Genomic DNA, 26,194 nt, shown 5'->3' with positions numbered 1-26,194 from the left:
AAAAAAAAAAAAAAAAAAACTAATACAGGTGCCTTTCCCACAATACAAATAAAAGAAGGGTAAAACAACGTTAATCTGCAAGACTGTTAATGAAGAAAATAATAAATCTCTACTCAAAAATGTAAAAGAAGACCTGAATAATTCCAGAGATATTACATATTCCTTAAAAATGTTACCATGGAAAACATTTCACTTATATTCAAATCCACATAAATACAATATGATTATGTTTCTATAAACGAATAAAACCTGAATCAATAGGCTTCCTTAGAATATTATCTTTACAGAATTTTGAAACTCAGATCAGAGGTGCTGGGGAGACCAGCTGATCTGACAATCAACAAAAAGTCTTCTGACTTGCCAAATTCAAAAGATATGCATTAAAATCTGTCATTAGGCAAAATAATTTGTGGTTTCTATCATCACCCTCACACACACAGAGCAATGAAAACCATAAGTTCAACTGATCCATACGTATTGCATGTAATAATTTGAAACAGAGCTGTTCATAATAGCTAGCTCCAGGTTGAGTGCCTAATGGGGACTACTTTTAATAGTGGCTAATGATTGCACTGCATCAAGACAAATACAGCAACTCACTAAGAAAAAGTTTAATGTAATATCAATAGCTATCTTAAGGCAATTTTTTAAGCTGAAAAAAACTCTTAAATTAATCTGGGAAAGTAAATGTGTAAATTTTAGAGAATAATTATGACTAATTTTCCCTACTAGTTAAATTTAAAAGTATTCTGTAAAGATCTTGTAAATAAAATGTTGAGTTACAGAAAAGACAAATAGATCAATGAAACAAAATAAAAAGTAGGCAAACAAATTTACAAGGAAATGTAGGATTTGGGGAAATATTGAAGCTTCACATGTTCATTAAATAATATTGGCATAAGTGACTATGAATTTGGGGAAAACAACGTCAATTATTTATGTTTATCATACCATAAATTTAAAAATGGACTAAAGTGCTAAACAATAAACATTTCAGAAATACAAAACATTGGTAAATTTTTAGAAATAATACAGATTGTAGTGGAAGTTTCTTCTAGACATGATTCCATCAGAAACTTTAACAAAGAGATTGTGGTAAATGGACATAAATTATCAGACTCCAGCACTGTGTAAGAAAGCTCAGGGTAAATTTATCCAGGAGAAACATCTCATGCCTGTATTTATTTTTCTGGAACATAATAATTCGAAATCTTTATTAACCATTTAAACATATTAATAAGTTCTCTTTAAAATTCATAATTTTTGATTTTTTTCTTGAACTCACAACTTCCATTTCACTTCTGCTGCTAAACTGCAGATTAATATATTGTCATTTTATGCCCATATTGTCACAAAATGTGTATATACACTAAAATTTTCAATTTTGTCATATAACCTCTATTAAATTATGTTTCTTAGAGATTTAATTGTATTATAATTGTTATTAGTACACATTACTCTTGGCATATGCATATTATAAATTTAATAAATAATTGTAATATAATTTTTTTCAGAATGCATAGCTTAATAAGGCTATATTTTCAATTATTGAACTTATAGATAAATTAGTTATTAGAATATAATAGCATATAATCAATTATATCCATATTTTTCATTTTATCATTTGAAGTATTAAAGAAATTTGTTTATATGTATTAGTTGATAGGAACAAAAGTGACTTTTGTTAACAATGTCACTTCTTTAAACTCCTTCAGAATTTCAAGCTGAAATAACAAAATCATTTATAATGAAAATTATTGTTTATTATAAATTGGTTGGCAAGTAGATTAGGTTCTCCTTCAGATTTGTTGAAAGCAAAGAACAATAAACAATATAAATTACACAATTTAAAAAATCCAGTTATTAGTATCATTTACTGTCTTAATTTTGGAGAGAGGTATCAGAAATACTTTGCTAAGACTTTGCAAATAACAATTTATTATAACTATTAATCCACCTCTTCAGTGCACCTTCTTTAAACTTGATATATTAAAAAATGGTTTTGTATCCGGTAAGTTCTATGTGCTCCGCCGCGTTTATTCTCCTTTTTTGTTTACTCTGCCCTCTGCATTGTTATGCTGACTTGTATGGAGTAATCAGTGAGCTTCCATTTCTTCTCATTTTCTGATTGTAGCTAGTACAAAGTCCAGCAAATAATCTGAAAGTAAGAAGTAAATGAAGTCAGTGTATTTTTTCTCCTGGATCTTTCACTTTCAAGGCAGCTTCAGATTGGCTATGCTCTCAACCGAACAACAGTGCTCATTTCCAAAGATCCTCGTTCGATTAACTTTTCTTCCAGATATCAAAAAGCTTTCCTGTCCTTGTGCTGTTGGCTAAGCAATGAGGACAGCTTCATTGTTGCTTGACCCTAGTGCCTATTGTAATTTCTTTGGTTATTCTATAACTTATTCCCCTTATTAGCCCCTTTATAAACACACCATATTCAAAAATCCTAAGTTTTCCATGCTGTTTGTTGCTATCTTGATTGATACAAGACTGATACAGAGTTGGAGTAAAGTTATTAAATATTTAAATTCTATTATAATTTTATTAATTTAATATTATAAATGTTCTTATCTTTATTCTTTCTTTATTTTTATTTTTTATTTTATCTTATTTTAGTAAAGACTCGATTTTGCCATGTTGGCCAGGCTGTTCTCCAGCTTCTGACCTCAGGTGATCTGCCCACCATGGCTTTCAAAGAGGTGGGATTACAGGAGTGAGCCACTGTGCCCAGACTAAATGTTCTCATCTTGAACTTAAAATATATTTTTTCAAGATATATTGGCACTGCAGATTTAGCTCTTCCGATTTGTGCAAACTCTCCACCATGCAGCTCAATTAGCAAAGCCAATTCTCATTTTTAAGCCAAACATCTAATTCTTTATTTTTGTCACATAAAGTTTTATTTCATTTATCAATTTACATTATTGAGTTATGCTTTTTCAGGGATATTATCTAAAATATTGAGAAACAAAAAGTAGCACACATTTGCAAGATGGATTAATAATGCCATGCACTCAATATTGAAATGTTGTACATCTGATATGTTTATTCATTTTAAGTTATAAAAATTAGATAATGTATCAATATGCTGTTTCTCTGATTAATTTTTAATAATGCTATACAATTTGTATAGCTAAAATTAGTTATTTATGAACCAAGAAATATTATAAAATATATAATATTCCTTTAATAAACTTGTATGTTTGCATACATTTTTGGTTTTCAAATTATTAAATAAAAGTCAAGAATAAAAATCAGAAATAAATCTGTTTAGTTTTTTATACATCACCATCAAATTTTCTTACATATTTAATGAGAGAATCAAGTATCTATTGCTAACACTAATAGGTCCAACAGCCACAATAAAATTCAATTTTTGAAAATTTGAAGTAGAAAAAAACTTAAGACCTCTATAAGCATAAATAAGAGTCAACTATTTATGATATGATTTGATAAAATAAGCTTTAACTTCCTTATTAAATGTGATAAAACTACAAATGTGAGATAGCTGCCTGTCTCACACACACACACACACACACACACACACACACACACACACACACAGGGAGAGAGAGGGAGAGAGAGTTTTACATTGATAACTGACATTTTACCTTTAATACTACTTTGATGTACAACATCCTGGTTATGTTTACAAATATCTTTTTTACTGTAGTACATTGATTCTGCAATTTGAAACTGCTTTCATTATAGGAAGAGTACTGAGAATAATTGCTTCATGCTTTTTTTGTGGTCACAGAAATCTTCCTTAAGCGTGATGCATACTTTGCTGGTAACCAAGGATTGGAAGAGGTGATGTCATTAAAAGAAATTTATCATTATACCTCCACCCACTTTACCATATATCAGATTCATTATATTGTATAAATGGTTAAACGACCTCTTTCAATGAGTATATTTGCATGCTTCACTCTTTAGAGGCATACTTATAGCAGGAGCATACCATAAGCCCTGTGGATTGGGGATGCATTAATGTAGTCATGGTAAAGTTTCTTTCCTTAGATGTGTGGGGTTTATCAAACAATGCAATTTTATGGTTAAAGCAGCCTCAAAAATCTAAAAATTCATTTTCTTAAAACTACCTGGCCAGACTATATTTGAAAAGCATGTAATAAAAGATTTAACCTTAACCAAAGAGAGTTCTGGCCTCTGGGCTCAGCTACTGGAAGGTGATCTGTAGGCCCTTGGACTGTTTTTCCTGATAAAGGTGTTTTTGTTTAACTAGGAGCCTTAGTCACTGGATGTCCAACAGTGTGAATTATGATGAGACCTTTGGGCCATATGGTATCCCTTCAATCTCCAACAGTCCATAAACTAGAGGTCAGCCATGTGGGCACTCAAACATGGGGTTCCAGTAAAGTCTCTAGAAACTAAAGCTCAGAATAGCTTCCTCGGTCGGTGATATTCTATGCATATTGTCACACACTGATGTCAGGAGGATAATATATCCTGAAAATAATAGAAATCTCACATTTGAAACACTCTCCCACTTCATTGAACTCTGCCCTATTCATCTCTTCCCTTGGCAGATTTTATTCTGTATTCTTTCTCTATTATAAACGGTAACCATGAATATATCATAGCTTTCAGTGAGTTCCGTGGGTCTTTCTAGTGACTTGTTAAATCTGAGAGTAATCTTGGGACACCCCAAGCATACAATTGGTGTTTGAAGTGAGGATGGTCTTATGAACCGTATCTTCCAGCTTTACAGAATATGTCTCACGTTTCCCCTTACAGATACTCCTTCTTAAATTAGATTGTACTACAGGGACACTGAATGCTTATACAATCATGCCTAACATGGATTCTTAACATGGAGTCAAAAAGTAATCATGAGTTGTCCAGCTACCAAAGAGATCATAAGAGATAAGGAGGTTTTCTCAGAGGTGTTGTTCCCAGAAATACCAGTTACTGGAGGAAAGAAGTGCTGGGTCATGGAGGAGACTAAAAGAAACTGCTTCCATAGCCTGTGCTACTGGTGTTTATTGACTGGGGTATCCACTAGGTGGATGTCAACATGGAAACACACTATGGGCTACAGGAGCCTGGTAGCTCCTACCATTCCAAGGTATGAAACCATGAACATCTGGGGAAAAGGGTAAAGATGCTTAGTCTACAAAATATTGTGTCACAGAGAAAACCTGACTCTCCAGTAAGCGTGATGAACTTGGATGAATTGTAGACAACCATAGAGACTTGAGGTTGTAGCCCAGCTCTTAGGTATCAAACAGAAGATGTGGTCTGCTAAGAGAACACTGTAGTGCTATTCTCCAATTGAATTTTATATAAAATTAGAGCTTCATTCATCTGGAAAATAATTTACTTCTAGGGTTGACAAATTATTTAACACCTTATAATTGAACTAAAGTTTAAAATATATATATGCATATATAATACATAAATGCCAGAAAGTAATTTTAATAAATTTGTAATAGTATTTATGATACACTGTGAACTGTACATTTGGCAGAGTTGCATAAATGTCTAGGCAAAACAATATAAGCTTAAATATAAAATAAAAAACACAAAGTTTTTTAAAAATTACCTCACATAATAGATTGTGACTATGCAGCTCAGTCTGTGGTTGGACATGTTTAACTGTTTCTAAAATGATTGATTTTTGGTAAGAAGCAGCTTACTTTGGGCTTACAGGGGGAATCAGAATGCTGTATCAACAATAAAGAATAAGTTAATAGTATTATAAAGGAGGTTAAGCATGAGAAATACTTACTAAAAATATATGGATTTTAAATATGTAAAATTAACCCAAGCAGTGGGTATTTAATCAGTTCACAACTTAATAATCTTGTGACAATGAATCCCTTATCATTGTTTCTATATAATAAAGCACACTTGTACCCAGTATTCATGATAAGTTTTTAAAGTGTGGAGACACTGATGAAAACCATACCAGCTTATTTTCAAAGAATTCCAGAGTATCTAGGCTGAGTGGGGAAAACAGCCACTGAACTTGATACTCAAGGAGGGAAAAAGCTGAAACTACATTGCTAATCAGCAGTAGTTGATATCTGAATACAGGCTAGGAGGCCGTGTACTAAGTGCATTCCATGTGTTGCTTCACAGGATGCAAAAGCTGATGTCAATTATGATAACTGATCAAAATGGTAAATTATATGAAACATGATTTAGTAGCACAGTATGACTCTTTCTTCTACTCTCCAGTGGCAGGAAGAGGGTATGGAGAGGTTGTATTTGCATATTTAGGAGTTGCAAGCAAAATGATCTTTGTCTTTTGATAAAATTAAGAACTGTATAAATTTCAGTGATACAAGGGATTACAGCTACCATATCCTGGCTGCTGGAAATTGGCTTATTTTAATTGCAAGATCATAACCAGACATAGTACATGTTCCTGAATGAGGATAGCTGATTTTTGCAATGTTCTCATTCCTAGAAATATAATGCTGTGAATGACAGCAGAATGACGAGGGTGGCTAAAGAATAGCTCACTAAACAGGCTCAAGGCAACTGGTGAAGAAATGTGACCCAACATTTTAACCAGGTTCTTAAATCATTGCAGTTTGGCAGTAGACCTGGGGGAGGGAGTGGGCAGGAAGAAGAAATTTTTAAAAAAAGAAAAGACGAGAGACAACACAAAGACCTGCAATAATAAAGCTATAGGCATTTCAAGTGATTTAAACGACTCTCTTTCATCAAATTGCACCTGTGTATGCAAGGCAGTGTTGTTTAACATAACAGTAGAGAAGTAACTGGGAATTATTGATAGCTGTTCAGGCTCTTTCCGAGGAAGGCAAAACTGAGCACTTCTCCAACCTGCAGCCTTATCTCTGTGAAGCAGCAGCCCTGAGAACAGAGCTCACTCCATCTGTGTTATATTCTCTGATCTTAGCAGCTGAGGAACAGCAGGTGATAGACTTCTAACCTCTAGGGAGTTGGAGCAATTAGGCAGCAAAGAAATAAATACCCAACACAAATAGCTCACTGCATCACCACTGTTTACCTATACAGAGCTCTTTGGAAATTATGCATTATTAGTTTCAAATCATACACCTTAAGTTACCTGCCTGGTGTTTGAAGTTGTTGTAATATTTGGCTGGAAGCCTGAATTTTGGTGGGTTATAGATTCCAACTGTTTTATGAATATTGTGCCTTTGACACTTGTTTCATTTCATTATATTAGACAATGCTTGTTATTTAACATACTACATTATGTACAATTTGTCCTGTGTGAGTAAGCCTGATGTTTTGGTAACCATTTTTGTAAACAGTAGAAGGAAGAAATTTGAAAGAATTCTTTACTGAAATTTTATATTATTACTTGTTCCGTTGCTATTGTTGCTTCAACAAGCTTGGGGTTTTTTTTGTTTGTTTGTTTGTTTGTTGCCTATTGTTTGCTCTGCTTAATAGAAAACAGGAACAGGTAGTTTTACTTCAACCTAACTGGCCTGATAAAGTTTCTGATTTGCAACAGGAAAATGATACTGGATCCCTTGGAATTGATGAGGGATGCATATAATTCTCTTAGGTACTCATTTTACTGAGGTTTCCATGGCATGTAAAAATAGTCAGTGTTTTTAAAAGGAAAACAGATTACTATTATGTTATATAAAAATTCTGCCTTACAAGTCATGGACAATTAATAAATTAACAAATGAGAAAAGGAGAGGAAGAATAGTAGTGAGCTATAAGTTGGTGAGTAAAGAATGTAGTAACATATGTTAAGAATGTGGTATGGGTCGGATACAGTTGCTTACACCTGTAATCCCAGCACTTTGGAAGGCCAAAGCAGGTAGATCAAATGTGTTCAGTAGTCCTAGGTCCTAGGCAACATGGTGAAACCCTTTGTCTAACAGAGACAAGATCATGCCACTGCACTCCAACCTGGTGACAGAGTGAGACTCTGTCTCAAAAAAAGAAATGTGATTGTCAAGTCTTTTCTCTAGCTGAATATGTGTGTCTCACCAGCTTTTCTGCATGTGCTATCTGTGAAACTGTGGAAGAGAAAAAGCTATTTCTTTTTCTCACCCATCACTAGGTTCATGACTGTAACCCCTATAACAAAAGACAATTTACAAGAGAAAAGTATACAAATGTATTTAATATAAATTTTATGTAATGTGGAACCTTCAGAGGTGAAGATCCAAAGAAACAGGGAAAACTGTATATATTTGGTGCTAAACTGATGAAGAAGTAGACAGTTGTAGAAGAACATGATTGGGAAAAATGAAGGTATGATCTAATAGTAATAAACTGTGGGGAAATTTAGCAAGACCTGTTTGTTCTGACAGAACCAGAATATTTCACCACAAAATATACTTCTCTGGCAGATTTCTATATGGCTATTCAGAAGGGCTGCAAACCACAGAAATAGCTCAGAAAAACTGCCCTTTTGTATGAGAGATTTGCATTGTAGAGAAAATCTGCATTAGTAAAAAATATACCAATCCAAACAGACTCTTAGTGAGGCTCCTCTTATCTGGATCTTGGAAAGATTAACTCACTTAAAAAAAAGATACTAAAAGTCTTACACTTTTAAAAAGGGTTTGACAGAAAAATTTTACCGCAGGCCTCCATGTGTTCTTTCTGAGAGTTGCTACCTGTGAGATTCCATCTGCAATACCAAGACTGCTTTGCTCACCATGCCTTTCCTCCTCTCTCCCCCACATATCCTACCTTGCCCCGTTCCTTCTCTAACCTCTGTATAGTACAAAAACGTCAGTTATTTGGCACTTCCTTTGGTTCTCATACTCTGTGTATGGCACCTGTATCTATATACATGTTGGTAAAATTTGTATACCATTTTTTCCTATTAATTGTTCTTTTTTTCATTTCTTTTCTTTTTTTTAACACAGGTATTCTAGCAAAGATTTTGTGAGGACTGAGAAAAAAATATTTTCATTTTTCTCACCTTTGGATTTGTCTTGGTATTCCTGTGTGATATTCCTTTCCTCTGGGTATATTGCAGAAATCTAAAATGAGAGTCTTATGACCTGTTTTCAGGAGAAGGTCAGCTAGGTTTTATGGCCTGCGCCAGGAGACAAGGTCAAGGTGAATTCCTATTAACTGTTTCTATATCCTGCTTCAGAAACATCTTCCTGTTTCTGTGGTTTGATGAATTCCTTCAGCTTAAAATACTCATTGTGTCAAGGTGCCGTATTTTGGGTAGCATGTCCTGAACCACATCCCTGTGTGAACTTGGGCAAGTTCCCATCATCTTAGAATATATCTTAGTTTTGTCATGTGAAAAATATGCAAAAGGAGATTAAGTAGGACTCTTGTGAAAAGTAAACATATAAACTATATTATCAACCTATTATCATGCCTGGCACATGTTAAGTGTTTATAAAATACCAATTATTTAACTACCTAAAGAAGACACCAAGTAAAAAAACCAATGTATCTAAATTACAAGTCCAGTCATTCTAATCCTAATTCTTGGGATTCTGTCATGGAAACTGTCCATTTTATTTACTAAAGATGATTTGTTGTGCTATTAATAAAATTTGTACATAATACCTATCACTCTATGTTTATATTTTTCAATATTATTCAGATTTCAGGGAATAGGACATGGCATTCATAAGGGAAATAAAATCTGTACTAAAATTGGGCAACATTTGGCAGATGAAGAGACTTTTGATGTCTTTTGTAGTTTTGGCGCACATTGCCTATTTGGGATTTAATTCAGGCTTCAAAAATTTAATTTTCTTGGAAGTAGTCTTTTTAATATCCATATCCAGAGACATTGTTTTGTAAATAAAACTCTTGACCTTTTGGAAAAAGTTGTTCTGTGTTTTTGTTGTGTTATATATTAAAACTGTTTTTATGCATAGTTTAAGAAGCAATTGTTAAAAATTTTAAAGGGCTATTGAAAAGTTTCACTTGTGCACCCATGAGTTAATTGTTGACATTTAACCGCTAGTGCTTTATTTTAGTTAGCAAAATTTTAATTTTTTAAAACAGACCCTATTTCTGTGCAGTGTGTAGAGCCCACTCAGCTGATTTTCAATTTTTTATATCTCAGAATGAGTTAATTTAGTCCACAAATTTCTCAAATGTTTCGAGATGATAAAAAGGTAAAATACTATGATGTTAGTGAGTGAAAATGGGGGCATACTTTGAAAGTGAAATGATGTGAAGTTGGAAATGGAAGTACTCTACGAAAGCATCTTTGCCTACTTCAGAATTCCCTAGGATCTTCTTTCTTTACTCAAAAAGCCTTTAAAAGTCAGATTAGGGAAAGAAGACCCATGAGGTCACTGTGCAGAGACAGTGCTGGGGAAGTTCAATTCATTTAGGCCATTCTCATGAAAGTAGAAAGGACTAGGAAACCCCAGAGTCAAGAAGAATAAATCTCTTCCTCAGTGCCATGACAAGCCATGTCTGAGCCTGATGAAAATGAAGAAATGTGTTCTGCAGTATACACTTACGTAAAAGATTAGCAAATTTCATTTGTTGAAACAAATGAAAAAAAGTAATAAAAGTTATTAAATCAAAAACGGTGAGCACACACAAAGGCCTGCATTGCCCCACTTGTTCCTACACTATTGTCAACCCTCATTGACCACCCCATGGGGAATGTGACAGTTTTGTGGCCCTGACTAGAACCTAGGGCTCATTGGGAAAAACATATTCTTAGCAGTGTTGTAAAACAAACAAGCAACAATAGCCTGCCTTTAATTTTCTTCACCATGGATTTTATAAAGGATTTTTTTAGGACAGTTTTATATTCACAGCAAAAGTGAGAGGAAGGGACACAGAACCAATGTACCTCCTGCTTCTACACATGCACAGCGTTTCTCATTATCAAAATTCCCCACCAGAGTGGTGCATTTTTTACAATTGATAAACCTACGCGGACACATTATTAACAGCCAGAGTCCAAAATTTACATTATTGTTTACTTTTGGTGTTGTACATTCCATAGGTTTGTACAAATTTATAACGGCATGTATCCATCTTTATAGTATCAGAAAAATGATTTTCACTGCCCTGAATTTGCTCTGTATTTCACCTATTCATCCATCCCTCCCCTCAACCTCTGGAAACCTCTGTAATTTTTTACTGTCTCAATAGTTTTGCCTTTTCCAGGGTGTTGTATAGTTGAAATGATACAGTATGTACCTTTTTCAGATTGGCTTCTTTTATTTAGTAATATGCATTGAACTGTCTTTCATGTCTTTTTGTGGATTGATAGCTCATTTCTTTTTAGCAATAAATAATATTATGTTGTCTGGATATATGACAGTTTACTTATTAAGTTACCTACTGAAAGACAACTTGGTTGCTTCCATGTTTTGGCAATTATAAATAAAGCTGCTTTAAACATCCATATGCAGGTTTTTGCTTGAACACGTTCATAGTTCCTTTCGGTACTTTGTAAGGAGCATAGCTGCTGAATTATAGGATAAGAGTATGTTAAGAAACTGCTAAACTGTCTTTCAAAGTGGCTATACCATTTTGTATTCCCATCAACAATGAATGAATGTACCTGTTGCTCCACATCTTCATCAGCATTAGGTGTTGTCAATGTTCTGGATTTTGGTCACTGTAATAGATGTTTAGTGGAATTTCTTTATTTTAATTTGCATTTCCCTCATGATGTAGGATGTGGAGCATATTTTCATATGCATATTGCTATTTGTATATATTACTTGCTAAGGTGTCAGGTCTTTTGCCCATTTTCAAAATTGTTTTTTTATTGTGACGTTTTAAGTGTTCTTTGTATATATTGAATAACGGTCCTTCATGAGATACATCTTTTGCAAATATTTTCAGTCTGTGGTTTGCCTTTTCATTCTCTTCCCAGTATCTTTTACAGACTAGACGTTTTAGTTTCATTAAGTTTAGCTTACCAATTCTTTCTTTCATGAATTGTGCTTTTGCTAGTATATCTAAAAAGTTATCCCCAAATCCAAGGTCATCTACAATGTCTCCTGTTTCCTTTTAGGAGTTTTACAGCTTTGCATTTACATTTAGGCTTTTAAATCTTTTTCAATCAATTTTTGTGATGGGTATAAGGTTAGTGTCTAGATTTAATGTTTTGCATGTGCATATCCAGTTACTCTAGCACCATTTGTTGAAAGGACTATCTTATCCATAGTATGTCTTTGATCCTTTGTTTAAGATTAGTTGAGTACATTCATGTAGCTTTATTTCTGGGTGCTCTCTTCTGTTCCACTGATCTGTTTATCTATTCTTTTGCAAATATTAGGCTATCTCAATTACTGTTGATTTACAGTAAGTCTTTATGTCAATACTGCCAATCCTCCAATTTTATTTTAGTCCTTCGATATTGTCTTAGCTATTATGGTTCTTTTTCTTTTTTATATAAGTTTTAGAATCAGTTTGTCAGTATCACCAAATGACTAGTGAGATTTTGAAAGGATTGCACTGAATTTACAGATCAAGTTGGGAAGAGGTGACATCTTGATAATATTGAGTCTTCCTGTCCACAGATGTGAATTATCACTCTAGTTCTTGAATTCCTTTCACCATTGTTTTGTAGTATTCCTTGTACAGATCTTGTACATTTTTTTGATTTACACCTAAATTTTCATTTTTATAGGTGCTAATATAAAGGGCATTGTGTTTTTAATTCCAAATTCCAATTTTTATTGCTGGTATATAGGAAAGAGATTGACTTTTGCATATTAACCTTTTGTCTCACAACCTTGCTATAATTGCTTATTAGTTCTAGGAGGGTTTGGTTTTTTTTTTTTTTTGTCAATTCTTTAGGTTTCTCTACATAAATGATCATGTCATCTGTAAACAAAGTTTTATTTTTTCCTTTCCAATCAGTATACCTTTTATTTCTTTTTCTATTTTATGTCACTAACTAGGACTTTCGGTGCAATGTTGAAAAGCAATAGGGACAGGAAACATTCTTGCTTTGTTTCTATTTTAGTGCGACAGTTTCCAGGTTTTCACCATTAAAGGTGATGTTAACTATAGGATTTTCATAGATATTCCTTGTCAACTTGAGGAAGATTTCTTCTATCCCCAGCTTACTGAAAGGCTTTGTCATGTATCAGTGTTGGATTTTGTCAAATACCTTTTCTGCATCTATTGATACAATTTCATGACTTTTTTAGCCTGTTGATGCAATGGATTGCATTAATTGATTTTTGATGTTGAACCAGCATAGCATATCTGGGATAAATCCCACTTGGTTCTGATTTATAAATCTTTTTATATATTGGTGGATTAAATTTGCAAATACTTTGTTGAAGTTTTCTTTTGCATCCGTACTCTTTTCCTATAAAGTCTCTCTGGTTTTGATATCAGGGTGATGTTTGCCTCGTAGAATGAGTTTAGAATTACTCCTTCTACTTCTATTTTCTGAAAGAGATTGTAGAAAATTGATATAATCTCTTCCTTCAATCTTTGTTAGAATTCACCAGTGAATATCTTTGGGCCTGATGCTGTCTGTTGTGGAAGGATATTAATTATTGATTCAATTTCTTTCATAGATGTAGGCCTAGATTGGTATTCCTTTTTATGTGAGTTTTGGCAGATTATGTCACTCAAGGAATTGAGGCATTTCATCTAACTTATCAAATTTATATGCACGCAGTTGTTCATAGTATGCCTTTACTATCTTTCTGTTGTCAATGGAATCGTAGTGATGTTCCCTCTCCCATCTCTCATATTAGTAATTTGTGTCCTTTTTTTATTTTTAAGTTAGCCTGGTAGAGATTTATCTATTTTATTTACCTTTTCAAAAGTCAGCTTCTGGTTACATTGATTTGATTTATTTATATCTTATTTTCAAATTCATTTATTTCTGCTCTTTCATTGTTTCTTCTCTTCTGCTTATTTTGAATTAAATTTTATCTTCTTTTTACCACTTTCCTATGGTAGAAGCTTAAATTATTGATTTTTATATCTTTCTTCTTTCCTATGTATTCAATGCAATAAATTCTAAGAACTAATTTTACTATATCCCACAAACTTTATAGTGTTTTCATTTTCATTTATTTCAATTTTTTTCACTTGTTCTTAACATTTTTATTTGATTTTTATGTTATTGTGAAATGTGTTGTTTTGAGGTTTTTCTAGTTATCTTTCTGTTACTGGTTTTTAGTTTAATTACATTTTGGCTTGAGAGCAGACAAGGCATCATTCTTTTTTAAAATTTTTGTTAAGGTTTCTTTTATGCCCAGGATGTGTTCTATCTTAGCTAATTTACCATGTGAGCTTGAGAAGAAATATATTCTGCTCTTGTTGGATAAAGTAGGTCTATGGATGTCAATTATATTCAGTTGATAGATGATGCTATTGAGTTCAACTATGTCCTTAAGTTTATTTTCTGCTTGTTGGATGTGTCCATTTATGATAGAAGGATGAAGTCTTCAACAAAAACAGTGGATTAACCAATTTCACCTTACAGTTCCATCAGTTTTTGCCTCCCATATTTTGATACTTTGTTTTTAGGCACATATACATTACAGGTTGTTATGACTTCTGGAAGAATGAACCCTTTTACCATTATGCAATGCTCTTCCTTTTAAATTAATATTATTTTTAACTGACAAATCATAATTGTACATTTATGAGGTAAAATGTGATGGTTTGATATGTGTGTACAATGCAAAGTAATTAAACCAAGCTAAATAATATAAGCATCATGTACTTTATCCAACATTTTTAGGGTGAGACATTTGCAATGTACTCTCTTAGTTATTTTGAAAATAAAATACATTACTGACCATAGTCACACTGCTGTGCAGTAAATGTAAACACTTATTCCTTCTATCTGAAACATTCTACCTTTTGCCTAAAACTTCCCATTTTCTCTATTCCTCCCCCGCCCTCCAGCCTCTGGTACCTATCATTTTAGGCTCTACTTCTATGATTTCAGCTATTTTAGATTCCAAATACAAGTGAGACCATGCCATCTGGCTTAATTCATTTAGCATAACTTCCTTCAGGCTCATTGTTTCAGATATGTTTTCTTTTTATAAGGCTGAAGAGTATTCCATTGTGTATGTGTACCACACTTTCTTTATCCATTCATCCATTGATGGACACTTAGGTTGAATCTATGTCTTAGCAAATAATGTTGCAATGAATATGAAAGTGCAGATGTCCCTTTGACATATAGATGTCATTTCTTTTGGATATATATTCATAAGTGGGATTGCTGAATCATATACTAGTTACATTTTTAGTGTTTTTTTGTTTAACAGACTCATCATACTATTTTCCATAATGATTCTACTAATTTACCTCTGATACCTCTATTTGCTCTGAAGTCTGTTCTGTCTAAAATTAATATACCTATTCCTGCTTTTTTTTAATTAGTGAGATCATGGCATGTCTTTCTCTCTCCCTTTACTTTAGTCTATTGTCTTTCACTCTTTTATGGACTTCTGTGGTTTTAACTGAACATTTTATATAATTCCATTTCTCTCCTTTCTTAGTATTGGTAATAAAGGTATTGATCGACTTGCGACCTATGCAACTTACGACCATTCGACTTTACGACCACAATCACTAGCCACGACTGCTCTGCGTCTGGCAGCGCAAACGTTGCCCAGCTGGGCATACGACAGTGCTGACCAGCTTCTGGCAGCACTACCATCTCCGTGTGCACCGTTTCAACTGTTATCCCAGACTCGGTACAGCAATTTGTGTTTTGTGTCTTGGATATTTTTCATCAAACCCCTCCCAATAAACTTCTTATACATTTCGAAGCAATGGACCCAAACATCGAACGATTTGCAAGGATTGAATGGATGGTGCACAATGTGTTTCGTCCGTATCATGAAATTTATGAAGAAAAAAAGAAACATACAATTCAGACAAAGCTCACCATGTTTATGAAAAAACCAACTCTGGTAACCCCAACTGCTACCTCAGATGACAACATCAATGATCCGCAGCCAAGCACCAGCGGCCAATAAAATGTTTTGTACACGTTTATATATTTTGATATGTTTTGCAATTGGGAAAATGTTTCCTATGGTATTTTTTACACCTGTATTTTGTATTTTTGTATGCCACCTGTATTTTGTAATTTTGTATGTTTTGCAAATATTAAACCAATTGTACTGGTAATGCAGTGTTTTACTTAAACCTGATGAATGTAAAAATAAGAAACAAAATGGTGTAGAGATGATACAAATGGCATAAAATGAACAAAGAAAATTGTTATATATAACAATAATGAAAGAAAATTATGATAAAATATGACTTAAAGATTTTTATAACATCATTTCACAGTACTGTACATATAGCCTACTTAACTTACGACCAAATCGTGTTACGACCGGCCTGTCAGAACGAATCGTGGTCATAAGTCGAGCACTAGCTGTACTTTTATTAATGTTTTTTGGAGGTTGCCCTAGAGTTTGAAATATACATTTACAAGTCCACTTTGAAATAACACTATACCACTTCATGGTTAGTGCAAGTACCTTATAATAATAAATTTAAAAAATCCCAATTCCTCTCTCTCTCTCTCATCTCTTTTATCATCACTGTCATTCATTTCACTTATATATATATGTGCACACATGCATATATACATATACATAATAAAGTACATTATTGCTATTAATATTTTGAACTAATAATTCTTAGATCACTTAAGAATAAGAAAAATACATCTTTATTTTAGCTTCACTTTTTAAAAATTATCTTCCTTTCTGGATGTAAATCTGAGTTTCTGACCTACATTTGTCTTTTATCCTCAGAAGTTTTCTATAGAATTTTTAATTTTTTTTTTAATTTTGACAGACTTCACCATAAAACTATTGAGCCTAGTGTTTTCTATAAATTGTTTTTTGATTACTTAAAGCCATACTTTATAAATTTTGGTAAGCTATATTTATCTATGTATTTGTTCTTTATTTTTCTCTTTTCAAATTTTTTAGCAAAGCTTTTTATGGTTCTATTTACTCTAATGTCTGTTTTGGTAAATTGTGTTCTTCAAGAAATATGTCATATGAGTTGAAAATTTTATTGAGATAATATTGTTTATAATATCCTCATTATATTTTAATGTCTTTAGGGTCTATAATAATATCCTTTTTTATTCTGGACATTTTAAATCTATGCTTTCTGTGTTTGTTGATCAATCTTTCTAGAAGTTTAATACTTTGCTTCATCATTTCAAATAATTTGTTGCTTTGTTGATTTTTCACTTTTTCATGTTTGTTCTGAAGTTTTTAATGTTGCAAGTTATGCTCCCTGGGAAGCAGACTATAGGTAAAACATAGCACAGGAGGTTGATTGGATAGTGTTCTTGGATTAACACCAGGAAGGGAAGGAAAGGAAGCAGAATTGAAAGACAAAGAATTTGGACTTTGATCAAGACCACCCTGGCCAACATGGTGAAACCCTCTACTAAAAATATAAAAATTGGCTGGGTGTGGTGGCACATGCCTGTTGTCCCAACTACTCAGGGGGCTCAGGCACAAGAATCACTTGAACCTGGGAGGCAAAGATTGCAGTTGCAGTGAGCTGAGATCATGCCACTGTACTCCAGCCTGGGCTACAAAATGAAAAAAAAAAACAAATAAATACATAATGACGGGCTTTGATTCTTTGAAACAAAAGCTTATTTTAGAGTTCTGGAAGAGGGTTAAGTTTTTAGCATTTCTCTGATTTATTGCAACTGGACCAGAACTTTTTACCCCTGCATCCATCAGTATTGGATGTGAGATACTTCAGATAAAGTATGAAGAAGATGAAAAGATGAAGGACTTCCAGTAAGGCAGTTCTATTAGGCAGCAGGACTCCAAGAGTTTCTATAATAAGCATCTTAGGAAATGGATAGTGAAGCACAATGTCCACTTCAGTTAATCCATGCTGCTCGAATCCATGTGTACATATATGTTGGGAGGAGCTTCTCCATGATTCTGGGATGTTGTATTTTCTTTTTCTTTCTCTTGTGGAAACTTATTAAATGGAGAAACCACACAACTTCCAACTCTGTGTTAGATTTTCGGGCTGCAACTGATATTCAGTATTACCATTCTTGTTGTTGACTGAATGTTGCATCCCTCAAAATTCATATGTTGAACCCCTACCTTTCCATGTGATGGCATTCAGAGAGAGCCTTGGCGCATAGTTAAGTTTAGATGAGGTCATAGAGTTGGAGACCCCATGACAGAATGCCTGTCCTTATAAGAAGTGAAAGACCAAAGCTGTCACTTTCTTCCCACCACGGGAGGACACAGCAAGAAAGTAGCTAGCTAATAACCAAGAAGAGTGCCCTCACTAGGAACTGAATCTGCCAGCATCTCGATTTTGAACTTTCCATCCTCCAGAACTGTGAGAAATAGAATTTTTGTTGTCTATGCCACCCATTATTTTTACAGAGGCTTGAGCTAAGATACTTCTTAGTTATGCATTTTTACCCTCTTCACCCTTAAATAGCATCTCTGAGGTCAGGTGGCCTAACTTTGGAAGACTTGATGTTCATCCATGAGAGTTCTATAGTCACAGTCATTATGCCCTCTCAATCCTGGCTGCTGTATTATAGCATTGATTCTCAAAGTTGTACAAGAGATTATCAAAAGATACCAAAGTGGATTAGTGTTAAAAATATTCCTCCTGCTTTATATTCTACAAGAGCTCTACCTTTTCCTGAAGTTCAGATCAATTAGCCATATCAGGATAGTGACTTCTCTTCAAGTCACTTTGAAAATGTCCCCTGAAGTACACTGGAGGTAGCCATAACTTAAGTTCATTGAAATTTTTGCAGTGTCCCAGAGTCAATGTATTCTACCTTTGTCAACCATAACATCTGCACCATACAGTCCAAACTGTGGGTCTGGAAAGCTCAAACTCTATAAATGAGAAAGTGGGGATCATGTTAGGTAAGTTGTTTATATTTCAAGCCCCTGATTTTAGACTCATGTATTTTACCTACTGACAAAAATCATAATATGGTTGTTGATTTAGAATACACATCCTAAAAATATGACATCCCATCTCTGTATGGTCTCATGTCTGAGCTAGGCATCCCATTGAAATCGTTAACTTAACATGCCATGCTCCACTACCTGCCGCCAAGTGGCTAATTGGTCTCCATGTAGAATGCTGCTATTGGAGAGACTCGGTGTTTGTGGACATCATGCAATAACAATAGATAAATTTGTGTTGGAGAGAGGGAAACCATTCTACTGAATTTATGCATAGCCTTCCTCACATCACCATGGTTACCATGTTTACATGCCCCTCGTGCTCACAAATGGGTTGTGTGATGGTTAATATTGAGTGTCAACCTGATTGGATTGAAGGATGCAAAGTATTGTTCCTGGGTGTGTCTGTGAGGGTATTGGCAAAGGTGAATAACATTTGAGTCGAGGGATTGAGAAATTCAAACCTACCCTCAATCTGGGTAGGCACAATCTAATCACCTGTCAGCATGGCCAGAATAAAAGCAGACTGAAAAATGTGGAAAGACCAGACTGACTAAGTTTTCTGGCTGCCATCTTGCTTCCATGCTGGAAGCTTCCTGCCCTTGAACATCAGACTCCAGGTTCTTCAGCTTTTGGACTCTTGGACTCATACCAGTGATTTGCCAGGGACTCTTGGGCCTTCAGCCACAGAATGAAGGCTGCACTATCAGCTTCCCTACTTTCAAGGTTTTGGGACTCGGATTGGCTTCCTGGCTCCTCAGCTTGCAGACAGCCGATAGTGGAAACTCACCTTGTGATCCTGTGAATCAATTCTCCTAATAAACTCCCCTTCATATCCTATTAGTTCTGTCTCTCTAGAGAACCCTGACTAAAATGGGCTGCTATCAACTGGACAAGTCATTCCGTCAACTAGGTTTTTTAGTGCTTCAATACCTCTACCACAGTTAGTGTGCACTGATGAATGCAAACATTTGTATTAGCTAATACATGGTCTGGTACAGCATCCTCAGATGTGAAATGTGCTGCCTCCCATATCCAAAAAGGACTACCAAATGTTATGCTTCCATCTTACTGCAGTGCAGTAAGAAATATTTTGTCCTTTACTTTGTAGATGTCCCATCATGCCCTCAACCACCCAACTCCTAAATTTTACTGTTAGAATCACTGTCAGTGATTGTTCGTTGATATTCTGTTGTTCCAGCACCATTCTGTTTCCCATTAAATTACACTGGCAAATTTGATAAGAAACCAACTAACTCTATATAGTTGTAAACATTTCCAGAGTATGTTATTATTTTAATCTAAATGTGTGTCCTACGTCAGTACTGCACTCCATCTATTATTGCAGTATATGATAAGTCTTGAAATCTAGTAGTGTCGGTTCTTCAACATTTAATTTTTAAAATCACTCTTGCTATTTAAAATTGTTTATATTGCATGGAAATTTTATAATCAGCTTGCCAATTTCTACAAAAGTCCTGCTTAGATTCTAATTGGGATTTTGCTTGTTCTGCAGTTCAATGCAAGAAAATTATCTTACCAGTATTGAAGTTTTCAATCTATTAATGTGTTACATATTACTGTTTACTTAGGATTTTTTCACTTTTCCTGCCTTGTTTTGAAGTGATATTGTGGTTTTAAGTATTTTTTTTTTAATTTCTACTATTGGCTTAGTAACTGTGTTCCACTTTTTGATTTCTTAGGACAGTTGACCCTTGAACAACACAGGTTTGAATTGTGCATGTCCACTTGTTAATGGATATTTTTCAGTAAAAGTTACACCGAGTATACCAGCCTCTCCTGCTTCTCCTTCTACTTCCTCCAACTGTTGCACCTCTTCCACCCCAGAACAGCAAGGACAACCCCTCCCTTCCTCCTCCTCAGCATACTCAAGGTGAAGCTGATGAGGATGAAGACTTTTATGATGATCCACTTCTGCTTAATAAATTGTAAACATATTCACTCTTCCTAAGGATTTTCCTCATAACATTTTATTTTCCTTAGCTTAATTTATATTAATAATGCAGAATATAATACATATACAAAATATATGTCAATTGTTTATGTTATCAATAAGGCTTCTGGTTAACAGAAGGCTAATAGCAGTTAAGTTTTTTGGGAGTCAAAAGTCATACATGGATTTTTGACTGCATGGGGGTTGAGTTGTTCCAGAGTCAATTGTAGTTCTTCTCATGTTTACAAAACTTACTACATTATATCTTTGAATAATAGCATACCAATATCATATATCTACTGACAAAATAAGAATGTTACAATTGTATACGTCTACTTCCTACCTCTCATCCTTTTTATTGTTATAACTGTTAGTGTTGACATTTCTTTTATTTCCATTTGTTATAATCTGTTTGCATTTAACAATTTCTAAATATTTTTAAATGAAGGGAAGCAATGTATTTACCCACATAAATATAAACAATATAGGTTCATTATTTTCTTGATTGTAATATTTCAGATGAAAGATGTGCTAATATTCTTATTTTGGTTCCTGAGTAAGTAATGTGTAATTTTTCTTAAGCTATTTTTAAGATGTTCTTTTTTATCATTAATTTTCAGCAATTTGATTATAATATGCTTCACTGTGATTTTCTTTGTCTTTATATAAAGACAAAGGTGTGTTAAGTTTTGAAAACTTAGTGGTCTATAGTTTAAATCAAAGTGGGAAAATTTTGTGGTAATTATTTCTGCAAATATTTGTTTGCATTTTCTTTTTCATATCATCAATCACGTAATATTTACATCATTTGAAATTGCTTCACACATCACTGAGACTCTGTTCAGTGGCTTTTTATTATTTTTCTTTGTGTTTCAGTTTGGATAGTTTTAAATCATATGTTTGAGTTCATTGATCTTCTTCAGTGTCTGGCTACTATTAAAAATCAGGAGTTTTTTATTTTATGTATTTTACTTCTTAATTCTAAGTTTTACATTTGCTGCATTTTTATACTTTCCACATCTATTTTTATTCATGTTTCTTTTAAAATATTTGAACACATTTAAAGCAGCTTTTGTGAAGCCCTACTCATATAAATTCACCAATTCTTTCAGCTCTGTTTCTCGTCATTAATTCTTCTCATGGTTATTGGTCACATTTTCTTGATTCTTCTCATATACGGTAATTTTAAATTTGGCCCAAACTAATAGAGCGATATTGTTGAGTGTTTGGATTTTGTTGTCATCCTTTTAAAAATGTCAATTTCATTTTGCTGAGTATGTAATTGTGGAACAGTGTGATTCTTTAGAGGTTTGCTTTAAAGCTTTATAGGCTGGACTTAGAGAGTTCTTTACCTAAGGTAAAGTTCTTTACTGTTTACTTCAGTTCTTATACTAAGGCCAGACCCTTCTCATGTTCCACTGAATGTCCTAGATGTTCAATCTATTCTGGTTTGTTGAAAAGTAAACATTTCCCAGCCCTACCTGAGCTCTGGGAGTCCTTCAGCTTAAAGCTCATAGCCCTTTGACTTTTCCCATGCAGGTGCAACTTATACCTAGCAACATTGTCAAGGAGACCCCTATGCATATTCCTGGAGCTCCTTTTTCACCTACTTTTCTTCTCATTGGTAATGTGTCCTACACATTCAGTATTCCAGGTTATTCAGCCTTCCCTAACTCTGATCTGTTTACTCAACTCGGTGAGATCATGCTAGTGACCCCCTCTGTACCACGGGTTGGAAAGTGATTCCTGGTGGTCAATACAGCTCACTTTGTTTCCACTTCCCTTGGACCATAATCCTATTTTCCTATTCTTCTCTGTCTGAAAGAATTTCACTCATACATTTTCCAAGTTTTCCAGATATTTAAAATGTTAGGAAAGCTCTTTGTTAATCAGCATGGTCAGAAGTAAAAAATCTGCGTCTGTTCATTCCTGACAACAATTTCTTGCTTACCAATTTTGTTGTTTCACTTATTATTTATTTAAACATTTCATATATAGTCTTTTTACTTTGAATTTCTGATAATTCCTATATCTGAAGCCCTTAGGAATCTTAATTAGATGTTTGCTATTTGTTGTTGCCACTGTCTCACTCACCATGGCTTGATTTCTTTAACCTTAATCTTTAGGTATCCTATGGTCAAATTTTTCTCCAGGGTGGAATTTGAAATTATCTCTGCTAGGTGTTTGATGCAGTAAGACCTGGGACCAGGCTTGCTGACATAATGCCAGGTTTCCAGGATCAGCTCCCTCAGGCTTAGTCTCTGGAACACAATGCTAATATCAACATTTGTCTCAGGCTAACTCCAACTTTCCCATTTGTGTGTTGCAGGCAGCACACTGTTCTTTGATTGTATCTCAGGATTCAGGTCATTTTTTGCATGTTTATTAGGTTGTTTATTTAATGGGTGCTTGGAGATTTACTTATTTCCATGCAAGCAAAGCAATGCATTGAAATTTTATTTTTATGAAGAAGCTGGTAGTTTTCCTCATAGGTTATTTATGTTGATTTTGAAGATCTTCTTTATGTCTTGTTTGTTTGGTTTTAGCATTGTGTGTGTCTGTGCACGTGCGTCTGTGTAATTTTATCTTATCTTGTTCCAGATTCAGTGTGCTTCTCAAATATTAGGTTCATGCTATTGATTTTGAAAAAATCATAATTACTATCTCATTTCCACTTATTATTTCATCGAATATATCCCATGTTAATCTATTATTTTATTTCTCTCTCAACCTTGCTTTTATATCTGTAAAATCCTTAGCTCTTTCTGTTGCTAATTGCCTCTTGAGAATTATCTGCTTCTTAATCATTGTGCCAAAGTCTATAATTTGCTTTCTCAATATCTATATATTTCTTGTAGTAATGCTATTTTTAGCTGATGTGTGTCCATTTACCTAAATACAACATTTTTTTCAGCCTTTACTGCAGCTACTTTTTGTTAGGTAAATGGTATATACATAAAATTGATGTGCAACTTTTGGACTACAGTTTTAAAAGGAAAAGAGTAGGGCTTCCCATTCTTCTTTCTCATTATAATGGAATCTATGTTTGTGCCCCTCAAATTCATATACTGAAACCCTAATCTCAATGTAATAGTGTTTGGAGGTGGTACCTTTGAGAGTCAATTAAGTCATTACTGTTAATGCTCTCATGAATGGGATTAGTGGTCTTAGAAAAGGCTATAGAGTAGCTAGCTCTCTTCACCGCATATGAAAATAAGAAGAACTTGGCTGTCTATAAACAAAGACATGAGCTTCAACAGACACATAATTTTCCAGCACCTTTATCTTGCAGTTCCCAGCCTCCAGAACTATGAGAAACAAATGTTTGTTGTTTAAGCCACTAGCCTGTAGGGGTTTGTGACAGCAGCCCTAAACTATTAGGTTGGTGCCAAACTAATCGTGGTCTTTGCCATTACTCTCAGTGGCAAAACTGCGATTACTTTTGCACCAACCTAATAAAACACTCACTGTGGGGGTGCAGACATGATGGCTGGATGTGGAGCATCCAAGCTGGACACTGACTAAAAAGCTAACTGAGGAAGTTACAATAAAGAATCTGGTTTGTTGACAATGTGGAAATGTCTTAGCCATCATCGAGGTCCTGAAATGCTTACAATTTATGAAAGACAAATAAACATCTATCTTATTTGAACTAATGTTTTTGTGGAATTTTGTCAAAGCCATCTATATTCTGTTCAGAGTGTATACCTAACTAATAAACCCATATGTTGGAAGGTTTTTCTTATTTAATATATTTTTCATTGTATAACTTCTATTTGGCCTCTTTTAAAATAAATCTGCTTTTTATGTCACCTTATCTCTTATAGTAATTGATTTCCTATTTCCTGCTTCATTCAATTTAAAGCTACTTATTTTATAGTCTCTGCATCAGTCAGAGTTTGATCTGAGAAGCAGTACCACCAGATTTGTGTATAATAAGGGATTTGTAATAGGGATTCGCCTCATATGTTTGTGGAAACTGGTTGAAAAGTCTTTGTGAAGTCTTTGTTTCTGTGTCTAGTGCTGAGCCTAAAGTCATCAGGACAAGCAGTCTGAAAGATAAAATGAACGTAAAATGAGGGAAGGAAGACAAACTAGTACCTGCAAGAATAAACCTGAATCTATCAAGACAGAGTTGCAACCCTGCTTCCACCTGTCCAACTTCAAAGTTGGGGTGATCTGCAGGAGGAGCTGATATGAGTTAAATCATACCTCATTGAAAGTCAGAGTGATTGAAAGTGGCTGTGTGGCAGCTGTGGCATTTCTGAGGACCCAGCCCTACTTCAACAAGATGATCCCACAGATAAACAACACCTGCATGAGCTACAACAGTGCCATGTGCCTCATGCTGACTTTCTGAAAATAAAAAGAATATAGAGGCTGCTTCATTTCATCCCTCCAAATCTCATACAAAATACCTCTCATGGCTCTCACTAATAAAGATAATATGGTTTGTCTGTGTCCCCAACCAAATCTCATCTTGAATTCCCAAGTGTTGTAGAAGGGACCTGATGGGAGGTAACTAGATCGTGGGGGCAGGTCTTTCCCATGGTGTTCTCGTGGTGTTGGGTGGGTCTCACGAGATCTGATGGTATCATAAAGTAGAGTTTCCCTGCACAAGCTCTCTCTTTCTTTGCCTGTTGCCATCCATGTAAGACATGACTTGGTCCTTCTGCCACGATTATGATGCTTCCCCAGCCACATGGAACTGTTGGTCCATATTAAACTTCTTTCTTTTGTAAATTGCCCAGTCTCAGATATGTCTTCATCATCAGCATAAAAATGGACTAATACTAAAGAACTATGCTTGGAGGGGAATTATGGGGAACACAATTCCAGTTTAGTTCATTTGGCATGATACAAATCCACCATAGTCTCTGTAGTAACCAACATTCAGTATTTTACTAATAAACATTGGCTCCTGGTAGTCACGCTTCCATCAAATGCTCTCCCACAACTAATAGGACTTACATGTGTGAGAAATAGAATATTGTTGAAGTGAAAGTGTGTGATGTAGGAAGTTAGGTCATTAAGAAGTTTACACACTCCTCCCTAGTCTTCCATATTGCTCATTCTGGGAGGAGTTAGCTATTGTGCTGTGAGGACACTCAAGTAGCCCTGTAGAGAAGATCATATGGAGAAAAACTGAGGCTGACTGCCAACAGTAAGTGCCAATTTGCCAGCCATGTGAAGTAACGAAACCCTGTCTCTACTAAAACTACAAAAAATTAGCTGGGCATGGTGGCGCATGCCTATAATCCCAGCTACTCAGGAGGCTGAGGCAGGAGAATTGCCTGAACCCAGGAGGCGCAGGTTGCGGTGAGCCGAGATCGCGCCATTGCACTCCAGCCTGGGTAAC

The 26,194-nt window shown here is 34.5% G+C and overlaps 1 long non-coding RNA gene across 1 annotated transcript; it reads left to right on the top strand.

Moving 5' to 3' along the window:
- Window positions 1-2,801: 2,801 nt before the first annotated feature.
- On the top strand, window positions 2,802-15,577 carry LOC119467986. The gene is made up of 3 exons (XR_005196621.1): window positions 2,802-2,814; window positions 6,910-6,912; window positions 15,446-15,577. It is a non-coding gene; the product is annotated as an uncharacterized LOC119467986 (long non-coding RNA).
- Window positions 15,578-26,194: the final 10,617 nt, after the last annotated feature.

The sequence above is a fragment of the Cebus imitator genome, unplaced genomic scaffold (genome assembly GCF_001604975.1).
Source record: "Cebus imitator isolate Cc_AM_T3 unplaced genomic scaffold, Cebus_imitator-1.0 Scaffold361, whole genome shotgun sequence".
NCBI classification, from domain to species: domain Eukaryota; kingdom Metazoa; phylum Chordata; class Mammalia; order Primates; family Cebidae; genus Cebus; species Cebus imitator.
This window is presented reverse-complemented; position numbering and strand designations above follow the sequence as displayed.